Raw genomic sequence first — 5,411 nt, 5'->3', positions numbered from 1 at the left:
AAACTCATGTTTTCTCTAGCTTTTGACAGCTAGTTTTTCAGCTGTGTATGATATTTGTTGTTACTATTATTATTTATTTATTTTTATTTTTTATTTTATTTTCTTTTACTATTATTATTTTTCATTTGTTTTTATATTATTATTTTTATTTTTTTTTCTCTTATCTTTCTCTGTACAGCACTTTGGTTCCAGTCGTGGTGTTGAAAGTGCTTTATAAATAAAGTTTGAGTTGTTGAGTTGAGTATACTTTACACTCCTTTGTCGTCAAAGTTTACTGTCTCAGATATAGTTTATATACTCATCTTATGAATCAAATTATAAAAATATAACTGAATAAAACTTTCAAAATTGACTCGATAAACAAATGAACTGATTATCATAAGGCCTTTTACTTCTGATATAATATAATTTCACAACTTTTAAAAATTGTCTTAAATTGTAGCATGTATCATGAGCCCCTCTCTAGTGTGTGTAGATTAAAAATGAATTGTAGTGTCACAAGTGAATTGTGATTTAATATGAAATGGAAAAATCTAATTCCTTATTCTTCAGGTTCAGAAATCGGACTGTCAGTCTTCCTCACTATTAGTGTGTGTGTGTCTGCCAGCTCTGGTTTGGGCTTTTTATCATCTCCACCTTCACAGAAAGATCAAAAACCAAATATCAGCCTTCATCCTCCTCCTCACTTGGGAGAAACTAGGCTGTGAAGGATCCACTCGTTCTATCCTTCGCGGCCCAGGAAAAGAAGGACACATTTGTAGGTTGCATTCAAAGGCATGTTTCGAAATGGCACAGCCTTTGTCACATCAGTCTTCGAATGCAAACTCTAAACTGGGATGCAGCTGGCACAGTTCTCTGAAGCATAAAGTCTAGAATAAAAGTCCACAGCACGATTCTGGTTTCCTAAAACATTATGGGTCAACCTTCAATCAGGAAGCCTATGTATCTACCAACCACAGTTCTAATGATTTAATTTGTGCCTCAATTCTTGGATGTATTACTAGAATTGGCTGCATACTTATCGTCAAGAACACACCTGAAACCATCGTGAAGTCCTGCCACACAAGGCGGAGGGGGGGATATTAGCTAGATTTACAAAACTTCACCACTCACAACAGCCCATCACAGAGAGATAGAGAGAGAAGAGAGAGAGAGAGCGAGAGAGAGAGAAGAGAGAGAGAGAGAGAGAGAGATACAAAAGAAAAAAATGATATTCAGAATCTCGAGAGAGCTGTCAGTGACATTCAGGTAAGACTTCATGAATCTAATGAAATTCTAGTTTGATTGTTTTCATTTGACGACCAATAGAGATGTTTTATATAATGTTACACTGCAAAAATAGGAACCCGATGTATTGTGTTCATATATTGATTTTTCACAGATGTTTTACACATATTTTGAATTGCACCTTGCATTATATTGTAAATTTAACACACACAAAAAAAAAAAATATCATGGCAGAAAATTACCAGTATCTTTTCACATGTATTTGTTTGTTAGTTTGTTTGTCACAGTAAATCTCTTAGTCTTTTTCTTTGGTCATTTTATACATATTGTTTGCCAACTTGCCAACTATTAAAATTATAACCACAATATAAACACTACATTAATGACTTTTGTGAAAAAGAAGAACACTTTAGCATACGTTTAAGTATTTTTTTGCTTAATATATTTTTTAAAAGTATATACTCATGCTGCAAAACATTTACACACAAACCAGTCTGAATACAAGTGTGAACATGTTCATTGCAATTAAATGAAATTTTATTTGTCTGTAGTTTAAATATTATATTATATTATATTATTTAAAAATGATAAGTAATAGAAGTTGCAAACTGATTAATGTGCTGTTATTTTAAAAACAAATATCAAAAAGGCAATTATTAACATAGGATAGATTAATCATATTGCAAATCTATAGACACTTACAGTAATTAGATTAGGTTAGAGGTTGCACAGATTAGTCGACTTTAAAGCTCCTCTGTGACGCTTTGAGCTTGACGTCGACTAGTCGCTGATCCTTTAAATCGTACCCGTATTCAGAACAGAACAAGAAAATAAGTAACTATAAAATTATAGCACAAAATTATATTTACAGTTATAAAATATAATGTAAATTATAATGGCACGCATAATAACAACATAATAAATGTCAAGGCAAAATGAATTAAGAAAAAAATGAAATTAAAACGTTCATCTCTCATTCGGCACAAAAACTTACATATTTCAATGTAACATTTGGTGGCTAAACTATAAGGCTATTTATTATGTAAACGTAATTTACTCGTGTTCATCCCTCACATGCGCAACAACTGTGTGCTGGTGGTCAAGCTGAACGGCACAGATTAAACAACAGATCATTTAAATTGAGCAGTGTAACTTTTGCGATGTATACTTGTTTATCTGACCGTATTTTACATTGATGATGAACAGGTTGATGATGAAAAAGTGAAAAGTTAAAATTTTTGTCTAATTTTTAGGTTTTCACAAAAATGAGTTCCTTAAGCCCTCATCTAGAAATCACAATGCCAAATAGTAATTAAACATTTAAAATTATAACAGGGGTGTTTTTTTGTTGTTGTTGTTTTGAACGAATGAGTACATAAAGCAGAGAAAGTGGAAAATTTGGAGACTAAAATGTGTCTTTTAAAACACATTATTTGATGTGAAAGAAAGAAACTGTTTATTCTGTCCAGGAAGTTAAATTACTTACCTTTAGCTGACTCTTAACTTAGGATAAGATATAATAGTTTAACAATGAAATATAGCCCTTGTGTATTAGTTTTAAGTGTATATGTAATCACCTTTCCATTAAAATATTTACTACACTTTAATTATTTACTCATGGTAATAGAGTATAAATTTCAAATAGAGAAATTTCAAAGGATACGTTGATATTATGAAAAGTATGCTTCTGTACTTTGGTGTGTGTGTGTGTGTGTGTGTGTGTGTGTGTGTGTAATAAAGTTGCTTCTTCTTATTCATTGTTAATGTAACTAATATGGCAAAAAAGGTACAAAAGCTGTCACTGGGGTGGTACCCTTTTAAAAGCTAATAGTATGTACAATTTACAAAGTAATATGTACATTTAAGGTAATAACATGCACATGCTTTGAAAAGGTACTGCATCCTAGTTACAGTTTTTTTTGTCTTTTTTTTCCGAGAGTGTAGTTAAATAGTGTCGACTACTAAAACTTTTGGGCATCATTCACTGTGTGTAGTATGTAAACATGGGTTTGTTCATAGTCACTCAACTTAGGCATATATAGGCAAATGAAGCCTTATTAAGTTTGAGGGATTCTACCAGGATGTATTATTTGAAGCTTCGTCACAATAAAATTTGACACCACAGTGCCACCTTAAGGTGAATTTGATTATCTGATGTGTGTGTGTGTGTGTGTGTGTGTACTGACTCCACGCTTTTGTATGGTATAGTGCATAATGTTAGAAAAGCTTTTTATTTCAGATAAATGCTAATCTTTGTATCTTTCTATTAATCAAATAATGTACTCAACTCTTTTAAATATTGATGATAATAATAATAATAATAATAATACTAATTGTTTCTTGATCAGCAAATCAGCTCATCATGATAATGATTTCTGAAGGATCATGGGACACTGAAGACTGGGGTAATGATGCTGAAAATTCAGCTTTGATTATAAGGAATACATACATTTTAAAATATATTCAAATAGAAAGCAGTTATTTTAAATAGTAAAAATATTTCACAATAGTAATGCTTGTGATATTAATGATGCCCATGGCTCAGGACTTCTGAGGGCAGGCCCCTCTGGAGAAAAGCGGTGTACACCTCATCATACGGTGCCCGTCTCTCCTTAGTGCCCTCAGGAGATCGGTCTGTCAGCCCTGCCACCTCCAGTGCATCAGGGCACAGCAGTCTCCAGCAAGTGCTTCTCTCAGCTTCCGCCCAGAAATGTAATGGTTCTGGGAGGTTCCCTACCTCCAAGGAGGTCTCCAGAGCAGCTAGTTCGGCCGTTCCCTGCAGGTCCTCCGCTTCAGGGCGCCATGCTAGCCGCTCTAAGTACACCAGAGGTCAGTCTCGAGAGACTGGTTCCCTTAGTAGACTATTTGGCAGCGTGGAAGCTTCTGCCAAATGTGTCTCAATGGGTCCCACACACTGTAGAAAGAGGCTACCAAATCCAGTTTGGTTCTCCTCCGCCTCGCTTCAACGGGGTCGTTCCCACCCTGGTGGGCCCCCAGTAGGCTCTGGTCATGAAACAAGAAGTAAACACTCTCTTGAGGAAGGAGGCCATCGAGGTGGTCCCTCCTCTCGACAGAGAGTCTGGGATCTACAGCCGGTACTTCATCGTTCCAAAGAAGGATGGGAGGTTGTGTGCCATTTTAGATCTGCACAGTTGAACCGCTCAGTTATGCGACTGAAGTTCAGGATGCTCATCTCAAGCAGGTCATGTCTCAAATCAAGTCCGAGGACTGGTTTGTCACATCGATCTGAAGGATGCATACCTCCACAGTTTCATCCTTCCGCAACACAGGAAGTTCCTGAGGTTTGCTTTCGGGGCGAAGCTTACCTATATTGGGTTCTTCCGTTTGGTCTTCCGTTTGAGCACTTATCTGGGCGTGGTGTGGGATTCAACCACAATGCAGGCACGTTTGTCTCCTGCTTGGATCGAGTCGATCCTCACGGCAGTCGCGAGAGTGAAAGAAGGCCGGTCACTCACTGTCAAGCAGTTTCAGAAACTGCTGGGTCTGATGGCAGCTGCATCCAACATGATATATTTTGGCCTGCTGTACATGATACCCCTACAGTGGTGGCTCAGGACCAATGGGTTTTCCCCGAGGGGCAACCCACTTTGCATGATCAAGGTCACACGGCAATGCTTTTGTCGTTCGCGCCCCCTTTACAGGCTGGTGCACCAGATCCTTGTGTGGGCCCAAGGGGAACTCCTTTCGCTTAAGTAACTGTCCAGAGAGAGTGCGCCGGGATAGGGTCCATCTGCTGCTAGTGCCCTGTTCTGGCCGGGCCGAGTATGGTTCTCGGACCTGGTGTCCCTACTCGACTGCTCTCCGTGGGAAATTGCCGTCAGGAGGCCTTCTTCCCGCCTTGAGTTTTTGAACTGTGGATGTGCTTTCTGAATTGTTATTTTGTTTTTTAGACTTGCATTTGCGTTTGTAATTTGTGATTTTGTTTTCAGAATTGTGATTTGCTTTGCACTTCTTGTCCACCGTAAGAAATAAACATTATATCAACACATACACTGTTTAACAAAAAATGAGCGGGACCTCAAAATGTCAAGTGTGTCTGTCTGCGGACTGCAAGACAGGGGCGTAACTTGAAGGGGGCGTAACTTGAACAAGGAGGCGTAACTTGAAGTTGTCCAAATCACACAGAACCACGCGAGATGTCAAAACGAGATGTTGTTGGCAAG

Source organism: Sinocyclocheilus anshuiensis, unplaced genomic scaffold (genome assembly GCF_001515605.1).
Source record: "Sinocyclocheilus anshuiensis isolate Anshui unplaced genomic scaffold, SAMN03320099.WGS_v1.1 scaffold1810, whole genome shotgun sequence".
Taxonomy (NCBI): domain Eukaryota; kingdom Metazoa; phylum Chordata; class Actinopteri; order Cypriniformes; family Cyprinidae; genus Sinocyclocheilus; species Sinocyclocheilus anshuiensis.
Note: the sequence above shows the minus strand (reverse complement) of the source record.